General features: G+C 46.5%; 1 pseudogene; it reads left to right on the top strand.

Annotated features, from left to right (window-relative positions):
• The first annotated feature begins 571 nt into the window (after positions 1-571).
• On the top strand, positions 572-12317 carry LOC131721980 (uncharacterized; annotated as a pseudogene).
• The last annotated feature ends 3196 nt before the right edge of the window (positions 12318-15513 follow it).

The raw sequence follows: 15513 nt of genomic DNA, 5'->3' as shown, positions 1-15513 counted from the left end.
TTCTAGTTTATACACACACACATATATATATATATACACATTATATATATATATATATATATATATATATATATATATATATATCAGCTACCTCCTAATTTAAATAAGATTTTTTAAAAAACCATAAATAAGACTGCACTTACTGTAAAAAGAGCGCGACGGCGATTGTATCTGTCCTCCACGCTGATTATCCGAATAACCACGACACCTCAACACCACCGATATCGTTTAACCGGACCCGACCCGAGTATATATACTGGAGACGCCGGGTCTCGGCAGCGATAGCAGGTGGGATTGATCAAGCAATTCCGACCCATTGCGCGCTCTGGAGGATCAATTGAGGAAATCGACCCGCATTGCGTCATTAATTAAATTAAACTCAGAAAACAAAATACTACTGATGATGATGATGATGATGATGATGATGATGATGATGATGATAACTGGGGACTCCCGATCAGCAGTTAATCACGCGTGATTAAGACCACGTGTTGACTCTTCAGTTCAATCTCAGTCAGGTGCTGTGATCGGAAGCGGTGCGATTCTGAGGGCTTTATAAACCCCGGGGCGCGCCGTGTCCCACCAAGCGAGCGAACGCAGCGGCTTTTTTCTGTGGTAGAGAAGCGCGGTTTTGTTAGTGATTGCTGATCTGTGGTGGACACGGCTGGGGAAATCGTATTGAGATGGGGTTCAGGCTGCTTTTAGGGTGAGTTTAATTTTTTTAAATTAGATTTTAAGATAGATATAGATGTTGTCTCACTATTCGTGGACTGTGGTTATCACCTTTTCAACCAATTCCAACAACCCCTCTATCTGTGCACATTTAAAATAATTAACAATTTAGCATAGTCCTTGGTCTGTAAGTTAATTTGTACTTTAGCATTCTCCTTCAGTTAACTGGCTACTGCGGATGAGTGTGCCGGATGTCTATGAATTCACATGTATATGTGATTATTATTGTTTCAGAGTTGCCTGGTTATGTGCGGTGTTGCCGGCTGGCTTGGTCGCTCAGGACTTGTCGGGTAAGATCAATATTCACGCCGCAGAACAATCTCCAGTCTGCAGCGTGATATATCTGTATCACTTGGGTTCATGTGGTACTTGTGTGTGTCTTGGGTTCACAAACCCAACTCTACACTAATGTTGGGGTATTTAATGTTATCCAGTTGGGCTAGTCCAGGACTCCCGCTAACTGGAATCTGTGTATTATGTCTATCACAGTATTACCAGATATGTTTACTAAATTGATTGACCGCCCTTGTATACAGAATAAAAGGGTGATAGTTCTCGGGGCAGATCAGATAATTGACAGTCACTCGAGATCTTAATGAAGAGAATTAATTGAACTGGGAACTCGCCCTTGATGATTTGGCATGTAACGTTTAGACTTCCTGAACGTTGTAGTTGGTTCAAGTTATGAGTATTCTATTAATCGATTGAATTGGCAGCTTTGTTTAGGCTTATGAAACGCTATATAGCCAACTTACAAAACGTTTTATCTATTCTGTTTAATATGTTGTGTGACTTTGTATTGCCGGTGTTCTTAAATAACGGAGCGGCTCTGTGCGTTCATTTCTGACTTCAGGTAACTTTGTGACCGAGTGCCGGGATCGGTACTTCTGGATGTCAACCAATGGCAAGTTTGCAGTCGGTAACTTTCGCTTTGACGTCATCGGTAAGTTGGGTCGGTTTAAGAAACGGCAGCTGTGCGGGCATTCGGGTTTTGAGTATAGGGTAAAACGTTGGGTCTCTTTTTGTTAATAAAAACCTTGTGGGGTATCAGAATTAAAGTAATTTAAATGAAACTCTTATTGGCTGGTTAAGAGTGCCACAGAAGCGGAATCTCTGAAATGATTTCAATCTCTATGGGGTTTGCTCGGTACCCCGTTGCGATGTTCTCCTTCATTTTTACCCCCCCTCCAGATAGAAGCGGGGTTTACCCGCTGAATGACAGCTACGCAGCGGCGTGCGGGTTTACGTATTCCTTCAACCTTCCCGGAGACTTGATCTTCAGAGCGTCGTTCTTGGCCTGTCACGTGGAGAGCGTGGTGAGTACGTCACTGCAGTAAAAAAACCCCGCTTTACACTCTCGTACACAGCAACGCTGGACTGTAAAACACATGCATCTATATAATCCTGTTCCCTTTATCAATTACGATGTTCATCAAGTCTGCAATCGGCAGTTAAACATCTCGCAATGGCAACGCATTCATTTGAAGTCGGTTTGGTGCATTAAGTTCCTTTCAATTGAAAGAGGTGAACTATCTCAGAAATGGTCTCCCATTCCTTTTAGGGGTGCAATGGTCTTGTCATCCACCCTGTTTTTGGAAGTCCTAGCCCCGTATGCCACTTGTGATGAAGTCTCCAGTACCGACCAGTTCTTTCTCCGTTTTCTCTAGAATGACGTCTCCTATGCGCTCCAGTACCGCTTCGTGAGACTGGACTCTCTGGGCAGAGAGACGGTCTACCCCTTCTCCCTGTCCTGCAGGACGGAGAGCCCCTGGAACCCCCGTGAGATCGTCTGTGAGGATAACTACATGGAGGTGAAGGGGACCCCCGAAACTAGGGTTCACAATTGAGCAATGTATCTGCTCCTATTAATAGATCAATCACACCCTAGTGATTTAAGGATGGAAATGACTCCTATTGCATAGCAGTTTCACCCATTCCAGGTTTTATGATCAGCTTGATTTTACCCACAGTGTGTAGGTAACAACCTTGGGTGTCTTAATTGTAGTAAAACCAGGATTGGATCAAACTGCTTTGCATTGGGAGTCTTATTTTGCTCCCTGGGCAGCAGTGAAGTGGTGGTTAGGGCTCTGGACTCTTGACTGGAGGGTTGTGGGTTCAATCCCTAGTGGGGGACACTGCTGCTGTACCCTTGAGCAAGGTACTTTACCTAGTTTGCTCCAGTAAAAACCCAACTGTATAAATGGGTAAGTATATAAAAATAATGCGATATCTTGTAACAATTGTAAGTCGCCCTGGATAAGGGTGTCTGTTAAATTATTCTAACTAATGGAGTTACACTTCAGGGGTAAACGCGATTCCTGTTGCATAGCAGTTTCACTTCCGGTCCAGGTTTTACTGTGAGCTTGATTTTAGCCACAGTGTGCCTAGGTAACAAGCTTGTCACAAAACCAGGCACGTCTGTGCCTGCTATGCATGGGGAGTCTGGCTCCAATCCCTGCTGTTCAAACCTCCTGCCCCCAGGTGTCTGTCAGGAAGAATGTCCCGGTCATCGCTCAGGAAGGACTGGAGAAGGAGGACTGGGAAGCGGCTCTCTCCATAGTGAGTGAACTTTCAACTGGGATGGGGGGTGGGGGGGGGTACAGGGCTTCCCAGGTCCTGGAGGACCCCTTGTGTCTGTTTAATTCTGCCTGAGCACTCAATTGAACTATTGGCTTAAGACTTCTTTAATTGTTCAGCATCTAAATGGCTGGCAGTGTATTCAACTTTTAGAAGTAACTTAAGCTGAGGACAATTGCAGGTTTAAGCACGATTAGATGAGTGAAGGGTGTAAGCAATTGATAAACTGGTTGGAATGGGAATCTGCAGATGCAGGGGGTCCCCAGGATGGGGTGGGGGCGGGTGTAGAGCAGGGGTGTCAAACTGTTCCTGGACGGCCACAGTGTTTTCAACCCACAGCTCTTAAACACTTGGTTTCATTTGATTAATCGGACACATTAACATCTCTCCCGGGCCTCTGTTTGTATAGGTAGTGTACCTCAATTTTTTTTTTTTTTTTTGAAATCCACTAAGACAATGCAAAAGTATTAACCCTATCCAACTGGTTCAAGTAAGTTCATTGAGAGAAGCTGGAATGGACACTGTCCCTCGGAGTGGAGTTTGATGCCTCTGGTGTAGAGGTTTCTTTCTGTAGTGCTTGCAGTGCCTCTTGTGGACGCTCTCTGAACTGCACCTCTTGCAGCTCCCCTGAATGGCTCTGGGTCTCGGCTGGCTTTTAGTTTGTGTTGCTCTGCAGGCCCAGGGAGCGGTGATGTCCATGTGGCAGGTGGTGTTCCACCAGACCGGGATGCCCCCCAAAACCATGACCGCCGAGGACGCCCGTACCGCAGGATACCTCGTCAACTCCACGTCCAGCCGCATCATCTTCAGGTCGCCCTACGGCATGCCCATGTCCGAGGTGCTCCTGGTGAGTTCTTAAAATACTGTGATCCCAAACCAGCTTCCGTTATTTAATAGCGTCCTTTTGTGTGTGAACATCTGAGGGCTCTCCAGAAATATACAGCAAGGCAAAAAATAGGATGTTAACGAACTTGGCGTTTTTAAATGCTGATGGATTTAAAGTTAAATCTCTTTTGCTATCAATTTAATTTTCTGAATTTAAGTGTTTGGCTATAGCTGCCTTCTCAATTTTGCATATGACTAGGAGTAAAATCGAGCCCAATTTAATATGCTGTTGTGAACAATTTAGATCTATTTAATGTGTAATGTATTTTGTATTGCAGGATGCCATGATAGTAGTCTAGGAATGACTTTAGCAGACTCCTTTTATCCAAGGTGACTGACGGGTGTTAAAATGCAAGATTCATATTTGCACTTGCTGTAAACCACACTATTCAAATAACTTCTAGGATGCGACAAGTTAGGATTATAGCAAGTTGTGTCTATAGTGGTGCAATAATGCATCAGCTGAGGATCCAGTAATGTGGTGCTGAGGTCAGGAGAGTCCAGAGCAGGAGGGGCGGGTCTTGAGATCTACAAGCGCAGTCTGAATAGGGGGGTCTTGAGGGGTCGGTGAGGCGCGGGGCTCGTCGCGGGCTCTGCTCCGGTGAGGCGCGGGGCTCGTCGCGGTCTCTGCTCCAACGCTCTTCTCTATCCTCAGGTGTCGGGGATCCCTGTGGAAGCCATCAGAGCCACTGTGTTCTACAAGCAGAGGTGGATGCTGCTATTGGTGGACACTTCAGCTGCCTGCGCCAAGAGTGAGTCACCGAGGAGCACAGCAATCCTAGGAGGGCTAATGGTCTGGAAGCATTACCTGAGCTGGGAACTTAAGTGGAACAGTCTAGTGCATTGTACACTTGACTTTGAATTGGCTGCACTAGCTACACTTTGACACCTGGTGGCACTGTGTGCTATGTGGAACTCATTCTTCCACATCCTATTAACCCATTAAGTGACATTGTCCTCCTTTTTGAGGGTGGGTGTAACTTTGTATTTGAGCATGTGACTGACATAGCTCCATGTTAAATCTCTACCTTAACAGTCTAGTGTCAAACTGCATAAATTCTCCAAAAAGTTAGTTCTGGTGCTAGTTTTAGAAGTGCTTCATCTTCCATGCATTAAGACCATAAACATCTTGTCATCTGACTTTTTAAAAAGTCTATAAAAACAAATCCCTTTTCTACACCAAGGGGGGGAAAGAATAGTATACCATGGCAAAATGCCTCGTGTTTCATCTCTTTCCAGACCCCTCTGTTTTCGATGGCACCTACTTGAGCTGGGTCACCCCGAGGCTCATCACCCCGCTGGTCCTGCATCCCACCAAGTTCCTGGATAAACTGATCATGATGGGGGTGGAGGGGAGGGGCCTGGATGAGGTCGCTGCTACCAGCAGGGGGTACCAGCTGCTAGTCAACAGCACTGCAGTGGAAATCCGCGTTCCCTTTGGAGCTGTGGGGGGGTATCGCAAGGTAAGATAGCCAGGGACCCTCTGGTTGGGTCTGTCTGTGGAGGCTTGGTGATTTTTAGAGAAGGGCTTTTTCCTGGCTTGACCCTGAGCGAGTCACTTCACCTCCTTGTGCTCCGTCCTTCGGATGAGACGTAAAACAAATGAGGTCCTGTTGGAAGTGACTCTGCAGTTGAGGATGCATAGTTCACACACCCCCCCCCCCTGCCCCCTAGTCTCGTCAAGTTGCTTTAGAGAAGCGTCCTTCTAAATCGAAAGCCCCTTCTCCCTGGGGAAGGGGGTGTAGTGGCAGCAGTTTTGCGTGTCTTCTCCCTGTATCCGGGGAAAATCCCTTGTTAACTACTTGGCCTAAGTTATTGCATATGAGAATCTGGGGATATAGGGGGGGGGGAAGTCTGTTTTGTTTATCTTGGCTTTTATCCAAGGTGACTTGGAGACTAGGGTGTGTGAACTATGCATCAGCTGCAGAGTCACTTGCAACAATATCTCCCCCTAAAGACTGAGCACAAGGAGGTGAAGTGACTTGCTCAGGGTCACACAATGAGTCAGATGTTGTACTGATTTCTATATCTAACCCCTGTCTTTTTACAGAGTCATGTGATTGATAACAAGTACAACCAGGTGTATGAGATTGACCTTTTCCTGGAGCACCAATGGGCTGACGACCTGTGGGAGGTGACCCAGCACCGCTCCTTCAAGCCAGCCCGCTCCCCCTACCTCCCTGAGACCCCTTATGTGGTGAACAGTGAGTACTCTCCACAGCCCTGCACTGTAGGGGTAACCTTGGAGCACGCGATTGGGGGGTGAACAGGGTTAGAAACTCTATTGCTGCTGCACCCAGTCCTGGTGTTCAGAGCTCTGCAGTTATGTTTCTTGCGCTTCACCTCTCTAATCCCTGCTCTCAGACACCGTCCCGAGTGAGAAGGGCTTCACAGTGACCCTTGGTAACTTCAAGCCGGACGTTGAGCTGAAGAACCTGACCCTCAACGGGGTTCCTCTGACCCTTCCCGAGGCCCAGAACAGAGGCGTGAAGATCAACGAGGTCCAGCACCCCAACGGCACCAAGGACTTCGTCCTGAAGGTCCCCTTCGACAACCCGCTGGTCTCTAGAGGTGAGGATTAACCCCACTCGAATAAGGAGGTACCAAACCATTGAACACAAAACCATACCAATGGGGGGGGGGAAAGCCTCCTGTTCATAGTGAAAGCCAGCTTAATTTATATACACGTGACCATGAGGTGTCACAGGGGAAGACTCTCTAACAAATCTGCAACATGAATTATACAGGAAATCTAATATTGCACATGGACTGTATCATGCACGGTTTGAGTGGCCTGTCTGCAGCAGGTGACAGTCCAGGATTTTGGGGGGTGGGGTGGTTCTGTAACCTTTTGACCCGATTTTCTCTTGCAGTACATTGGGGCTCTCATCAGGAGGTACACCTTGAACATCAACTACACCTTGAACATTGTCCCCCAGAATGAGTCGTATTTTCACCCGGCTGCTATTGTGTGCGATGTCAAGGATGTTAGTAAGTGAACTGGGGGGGATGGATATTTCTCGACTAGTTAGATCTGTAAGAGCTTTGCCAGGTTCACCTACTTGCAACAACCCCATACCTGACATGGGCTACATTGTGGCATTGACTTTTCTGTCTTAAACATTGTACCACCGATCTTGTATGTCGCCGACTGTTTCAAAGCCAATTGGATACAGAATATGCCAAACTACAAAGTGGAGATTTTGAAAGCAACATTTGTTGACCGACCTACCAATCCCTTCCCTCTAGATCTTCCTGATGTCAAAGGCTTTTGTACGAACCGCAGCGTGGTTTTCGAAGTGACCCCGGGCAACATGGACTCCAGCTGGGAGCTCTGCATTGGGAGCCGCCCTCTACCCTACACCATCGTTGAGCCCAAGATCACCATCGAGTTGCCACTCTTTAGCATTGGCTACATCTATGAGGTGAGGATCTCCCAGGGGTTTAACAATGAATCCAGGGCTAACACTGTTTGGTCAACTGGTAGCCTCTATCAAGGGACTTTTATGCCCAGCCATGCTAAGAGAATTGACCGTTGGGTTGGGTAGTTTGAAATTTAGCTGCCATTAATCTTGCTACACTCTGTAGGACTCGGATTTGTTACCAATTGAAATTCTCACACCAACGCAGGCTTTCCTGTAGGTAAATCTAAGTGACATCTTGTTGTTTTCCAATACATTTTGAACACTACTCCTAGATGCACACCAAACTCTGAGGCAGCATGCTTGGTTTCGGAGATATCAAACTCCCCATGCTTGTTCTCTTAAAGTGTGTTGCTCCAAGGGTACTGCCAGCCTTGACCGTGTCCCTTGCTTCCTCCCTCAGGACATCTCTTTGAGGGGCCTCACCGTTCGAGTGGAGCTGAACATGAGGAACGTCAAGACCTTGCAGGTCGAGAAGCAGTTTGTGCAACGCTGCCCAATCCCAACCAGGGAGCTGCTGGGTGAGGAGGACTCCTTCACTGTGGTGGATGCCTCGCAGTGTCCTGGCCACGCTTCTCACCAGAACTAGCCACTCCAAGGATCCTATTGCCACACATTCTGAGCCCGTGGGACTTCCATTCTTTGAATGTCCTTCAGATTTTTGAAGTGGTCACCAGTTTATGGCTGATCTAGTTGCAGAGTTCAGGGTCTTGAGTTTTCATGTCTGTTGGGAATCCTAGCTCTGATACAAGAACTCCAAGTAGCCTTTTGTTTTTGGAGACTACTTAATTGACAAGTTGAATTCACTTGTTGCCACTGTAAATATTTAGTTAATTGCAATCTTGATCAATGTGTTGGAATTCCTTTAGGGAACCCTGCTTTTAACTTGCATGCAAGTCCTAGCAAAAAATGGTTGCACTGTAGTCAATCTGGCTGCATGGAAGCTGGGTGTGAAGAGCTAGCTTGAGGTAGGGTTAGGACAAGGAGTTGAGGAGAATGACACTAGTCCAGCTTGAAGTGTAGACCTCTGACTTGCAGGATCTGGTGATGTTATTGGGGTAGCATGGCGTTGCCTTGATTCTGTCTGGTCTCTAATTCATTCTTCTCCTCCCCTGCCACAGTGTGCTTTCCTAACGGAGTGGTGACGGTGGTGGCTGTCACCATGGAGCCCATACCATTAGTGGATCCCAGCAAGACCACCCTGCTGGACAAGACCTGCAAACCCAAAGAGTTTGACTCGACCAGGGCTCTCTTCACCTTCGGGGTGAACACCTGTGGGACCAGGAGCCAGGTGAGCTGGGGCTTCCTGTGTGGTGTTGTGGGTCAAGGCAATGGTCCTTCATACAGGTCTGGCACTGGTAGACCTGCACTGAATCATTTTGTTTTTAGCATTTTTATCCAAAGCAACTGGAGTGGTTGACTATGCATTAACTGTCTGGTAGTCTTTAGATTTTGCTATTGGGAGGTCAGCTTTGTATTGCCAGCATGCTTTTCTGGCTCCTGTGTTTTCAGATTGTGGGTAACTACCTGATCTACGAGAACGAGGTGCTGTATACCAGAGCGCTGTTCCCACCCAATGCTCCAGTCATCACCAGGGACTCTGAATACAGGTGAGCACAGGGAGTCTCCTGGTTCACAGGGAACTGTGGTGATGTCATAGGCTGTGACATCACACAGCCCATTTGCCCTGAACTGGACTACCCAGCTGGACCATGCAGTCAGTTTTACACACGACTCCAGCCCCTGATCTAAACCCGTGTGTCGTTACCTCGTAGGCTGACGATCCGCTGTCGTTACCCCCTCAACGGCACCCTGACACTGGCTGCTGAAAGGAAGGCGGTCCCTGCTCCAGCCCCCTACTCTGTGCAGGGGCTTGGGTCCCTGCACGTCCGGTCTTATGACCCTATGAGCAGAGGTACAGAGTATCTAGCAAGCTGAACCAGGCTTGTCTCCTGGGACTAAAGGATATAAAATCTCTTCAACAGTTTGCTTTGATCCATTGTTTGTGCTGCGTTTAGGAACCTGCCAGCTGGTTAACTTTGCTTATGGTAAATGACTGAACACTCTGTGTAGAGAGAGATGACTTCAAGGTCTTCATTGAACATTGGCTGCATCAAAAATCACTAAATGTTCTACTTGGCATTTACTGTTTCAGCTGAGCATTTTAAATGGAACATTTTAGAGATTTGTCCATTTTGAAATGGATGTGCTTTTAATGTTGTATGGTAGCCCTCTCTCAGTCTTAAGCCTTTTAGCATTTTACCAAATCCTTATTTTGTTTTGCAGCCAAGAGTCCCAGAGATGTTCTGAATCTGAAGGCTCGGCTAGCCAGGGGTGAGTTGAACTCTGTCTTCACTTCCACTTGTCAAATTCTGCTCTGTAGTCTTCATTCTAAACTCCCAGAGCTGGTCACATTGGCCCACTGTCCAGATTAGACTACAACTCCCATGAGCCCCTGTCCTTGCTATGAAGGGAGTCCTGAACTCCAGTGCTTCAAAAGCACGGCAGTGACTACAATTTTTTCTCCCATCTAGATGTGAGCTACTCCCAGTTCTACTCTGCGTTCCCTGTGTCCCAGTCTCTGCTGGAGCCCGTGTTTCTGCAGGTTGAGCTCCAGCAGCCTCATAGCCAGACTGACCACCTCATCCTGCAGGACTGCTGGGCCACACTGACCCCTGAACTGGACTCCAGCCCTCAATGGGACCTGGTCACTGACCGGTGAGGGGTCTGCTAGTCCTCTAGCGCTGTCCATTCAGCTGTGCTTTTAATGCAGGCTTGCCATGACTCCTGTTCCTGTCTCTGCAGCTGCCTGGTCACTGGAGACTCGTACAGGACCCACTTCCACCCAGTGCCGGCCAGCACTCTCACCAGGAGCTCCCCCCAGCTCCAGAGGCTTGAGGTGCGGGCACAGCAGTCTAGCAAGGACTCTGCCTTCTGGAGACAGGTTAGTGCCCCCTCTCTGACTTGAACCTGGGATGATTCACTCCATGCAAAGTGCTTCAGTAGGAATGCTTTTATTAAACTTCAATAGGAAAGAGGGATTGATGCACTACTGACTTCAGCCACAGTGTGGCAGTGTTCTCCTGCTTAACGAGAGCTGCTTCTGTCCCTCCCCAGGTGTATTTCCATTGCATGGCTGTGGTTTGTGATCCCAACCTGGAGGATACCTGCAATAAGACTTGTGTGCCTGGAGCCCAGAGATCTGGTGAGCATCTGGAGATCAGTCTTGTAATACAAGCAAGCATGACCAGCTGCAGTACAGCATCGACGCTGCTGTATTGAAGCTGCTATCCATTGAGTGAAGGGAATACAAAGCCTAATCTATTTAAGATTTGAATATCCTGATGGGTCCTTCCTGTGTAATATATACAATTCTCTATTTGAGTGTTTGTAAGAGGAGATTTTTTCTTGTGCTGGTAATGCTCTCTCTGCATTGAGTGAGTTTATAATGATGCCTTTTCATGCAATATCTGTTGCAATAATTTAATCCAAACCATTAAACCTGAACATTTCATTTCAATAAAATTAATCCAAAGAAATCTGTCAAACCTCAGAGCTGACAATAGTCCTTTTATCTGTACCCTGCAGAGTTGTTTCAATTTTGTCTTTCTCTCAGCCCGTAGTGTGGATCGATACAGCCAGATCAGAGGCTACATTTCTGCTGGGCCGGTCCAATTGGTACCAGAAGGACAAGTCTTGGACCTTCAAACAGCAGGTGAGACCTTGAGAGTTCTGTTGAATATCCTGGTCATTGAATTCTAACCCTCCTCATCTGATGCTCTGGCTCTGGAGGGGATGCAAACTAAAACCTCTCAATATATAGGAGGCTTGCTGCTCCAGAGCTTAAAGAAAGGGGGTCTATTAGCAGGAGGTTCAAATCCCGGCTCAGCCACTGACTCGCTGTGTGTGACCGTGAATAAGTCACTTTACCTCCTTGTGCTCCATCCTTCGGATGAGACGCCAAACAAACAAGGTCCTATTGGAAGTGACTCTGCAGCAGTTGTGATGCAGAGTTCACATCCCTAGTCTAAGTCGCTTTGGCGAAGTGTCTGCTAATCCACTAACTTCCAGTGTTTGCAGTAATAAACCACTAGATGGTGCTAAAGGAGCACTAAGCTTTTGATGGGGTGTATGTGGTTATTTTACTAGAAGCATGATCAGACTGGTATAGGTAACCGGCTCAGGTATGTGTCTTATTAAAATATTAGTGTAAACAGAAATAGACAAAACTATCCAACTGGTCTTATTTCCATTCCTTTGATGCTAAATCGCTATCCTACAGCCGGTATGAAATATCAGTTCTGATAATTGTCCTTCAGAACTGGATGCAGCAATTTGTAGCCAAAACTAATTATTTAAATTGAGGACTTTCCTCACGCCCCCCCAAACAATAATAAAATTTATGAATTTGCATAAAGATGGTGTTCAAATGTTAGTTTACGTTAATGTTTAGGACCTCCTGCTAACTTGTAGAATTTCTTGAAGTTGCTAAGCAACGCTGACTGTAATTGGAGGCGTCTTGTGGCCCCCCGGGTCCTAGTGCTCACCCGTCATGTTTTCAATTTCAGGTGACTACCCCTTGGTTCCGGCGCTGGGCGTGGCGTCCGCTCTCCTCGGAGTTCTGCTCGTCATTCTTGTTGCTGTCGGATTCAGGAGATGTTAAACTTGCTGTCTACCCCAATAAAGATTTTTACATCTCGATTCTTGTGTCCTCCCATTGCTTTCTTGTACCCTGAAGGTACACTAGGAATCCAGCGCTGCTTGCTGTTCAAACAGTCTTTTAAGATAGTGTTTGGCTTTCATTCCAATTGAGCTCTTCATTACTTGACTACACCCTTAATTGAAAATATTTGCTTACTTAAATTTCTTAAATCCCTGCAGATTCTAAGTTCTCTAGAAAAATCTTAAATCCTATATATAATTATAGCTCTGAAGTCTAGTAAGCGAATTTAGTTCAGTTGCGTAATTCAGCGCTCTGTTTGAAAGAAGTGACCGATTGAGGGGTCTCCCAGGACCGGGATTTGGGGAACCCTTTTTTGAAAGGGGTAAAAGCTGCTAGCGTCTGGTCTCAATTCAAACCGATGCGTACAGCTCTGGAGTGAATGGATACCTGGTCAGAAACTCCACGCTATCGCTGTCAAACGTGACGCGTCCAGGTAAGGGAATGGCACGCAGAATTAAATCTCCTGCATTCTGTAAGCAAAGTGCTGAAGACTTACAGAAATTTAATTTGCAAGGGAGGTCCGTCTGCGCTCCTCCTGTTCATGGTACCTGCGCTCGGTCGGGTCACGCAGTGACGTCAGTGTAGGCGTGGCTAGGTGGGTGTCCGTTCTATACTCCCCCCTCGCTCTGTGTGACGTGTCTCCCAAAATCGTCCCTGAATTCACAGCTGTGTCCCGTTTACTGCACTTAAACTACCAGTTAGTGTAAAGTAGATGTTTTTGGGTATCTATGGCTGAAATGCAGTAACACAGCGTTCACAAAACTTCCTGTTTTAATAATTGGTTTTAAGTCTTGGCTTTGCACCTTCAGATATCATGGTAGAAATCTCTCTCTCTCTCTCTCTCTTTCTCGTTTATATATTTTTATATATATGAAAATAGTTGATAGGTACACAATGTTTAAGGGATTTAATATATATTTCTGCTTTTGTGTTGGACCCGCACCTTGCCTCTCTCCTGTAAAGTTTTCTCTGTATTTGAAGGGTAATCAGGTTAGCTGGCGCATCGCGTCCACCCCTCGCCTCTCCGTTCAGTTCAAGAGGGCTGAGGCGCCGTTTCATTACAATCCAGGGACCCTGCTGCTCCGATTGTGAGGGCGCGTTTCATTACAATCCTGGGACCCTGCTGCTCCGATTGTGAGGGCGCGTTTCATTACAATCCTGGGACCCTGCTGCTCCGATTGTGAGGGAGCGTTTCATGGCTGTTTCTTCCGCGGCAGCACCGTGGTGTGTACACGCTGTTATGCATCGTGTGTAGCCGTGGCAATGGGTGCACAGCCACAAAATAAATAATAAAAAAGATATATGTATTTTGCATGACGTTTTTGACAAGTTAGCCCCTCAGTGCGTGAAAAGGTGACTCTGTTATTTTTCTATATAGGTGAGAGTCACTGGAGAGGAGTGACGTTAGCCTATTACGTAACAAATCATAAAAGATTAGTTTTTTTTGGGGGGGGGGAATTCGTTAGAATCATACCCTGTGACGTCGCGTGTGTTCGGGGGGGGGGGGGGGCGCGTGTCTGACGCCGTGGATTGACACACGGGGGCGGAGTGACGGAGCGGCGCGGTGTGTGTTTCATTGTATCTGAACTAAAAAAAAACCCAAAATATCGCGGGGAAGTCCGACAGCTGATGTTGGGTTAAGAAGCGAAGAACCGCAATGAGCACCGCCCATGTAAGTGATGAGATAAACGCGGCATCGATACCCTTAAAACAGATTGCAATTTAAACTGGTCTTGTAGTATATATATATACACACACACTACCGGTCAAAAGTTTTAGAACACCTCCATTTTTCCAGTTTCTATTGAAATTTACGCAGTTTAATGTCTCAATGTACTCTGAAATTAAAGCATAGAACAAATAAACAATTGGAGATAAAAAAGAAATTTAATCAAAATTTTTGACTCATCAAAGTAGCCACCTTTTGCAGATATAACAGCCGAACACACTCGTGGCATTCTTTCTACAATGGAAATCAAATATTGTTAGGAAAGTTCTTCCCAACACTGTTGCAGAAGTTCCCACAAATGTGTTGCACTTGTAGGTTGCTTTGCTTTCACCCTTCTGTCCAGTTCATCCCAAACCAGCTCGATGGGGTTTAAGTCTGGAGACTGTGCTGGCCATTCCATGATTTGAAGCCTACCGTCTTGTTCTTTTCTTGTAAGGTAGTTCTGACATAGCCTGGAGGTATGTTTTGGGTCATTATCTTGCTGTAGGATGAACCCCTGACCAACTAGGCGTATACCAGAGGGTATTGCATGGCTTTGCAAAATGCTGTGGGAGCAGTTTTGGTTCAGGGTCCCACTCACTCTGTGCAAGTCGCCGACTCTGGATGCAGCAAAAGAGCCCCAGACCATCACGCTTCCTCCTCCATGTTTGACAGGAGGCTGTGTGGTCCAGTGGTTAAAGAAAAGGGCTTGTAACTAGAAGGTCCACGGTTCAAATCCCACCTCAACCACTGACTCATTGTGTGACCCTGAGCAAGTCAATTAACCTCCTTGTGCTCCGTCTTTCGGGTGAGACGTAGTTGTAAGTGACTCTGCAGCTGATGCATAGTTCACACACCCTAGTGTCTGTAAGTCGCCTTGGATAAAGGTGTCTGCTAAATAAAAAAATAACAATAAACACATCTGTCTACAAGTATAATATTCCACGCATACTCAATAACATCTGCTATTTTTTAAACAGTTGGTGTCACACACCGAGGAACCATCCTTTTTCCTACTCGACGGCGTACAAAAACCCTGCGTGATGAACCGAAGATTTCAAATTTTGATTCATCGGTCCATAAGACCTTCTTCCAGTCTTCAGTAGTCCACTGGCGGTGCTTCATGGCCCAAGCAAGCCTCTTTTTCTTATTTTGCCATCTTAGCAATGGCTTTCTTACTGCCACTCGACATGTCAAACCTGCAGCTCGAAGTCTTCTCTTCAATGTTGAAACTGAGACTTGCTTACTTCGACCAGTGTTAAGCTGTGCTTGAAGCTGTTGTCCTGTGAGCCGCCTATCACGCAAGCTATTGACTCTCAGAAACTTGTCTTCTGATTCTGTTGTGGCTTTGGGTCTGCCAGACCTCTTCCTGTCAGAGTGTCCTCCAGTTTCCAAGTGCCTTTTGATGGTGTAGGAAACTGTACTCACTGACACCTTGGCTTTCTTTGCAATTTCTCTAAAGGAAA

Source organism: Acipenser ruthenus, chromosome 50 (assembly GCF_902713425.1).
Source record: "Acipenser ruthenus chromosome 50, fAciRut3.2 maternal haplotype, whole genome shotgun sequence".
In the NCBI taxonomy this organism is placed as follows: Eukaryota; Metazoa; Chordata; class Actinopteri; order Acipenseriformes; family Acipenseridae; genus Acipenser; species Acipenser ruthenus.
The sequence above is the reverse complement of the archived record's forward strand: the minus strand, read 5'-3'. Positions and strand labels throughout refer to the sequence as shown.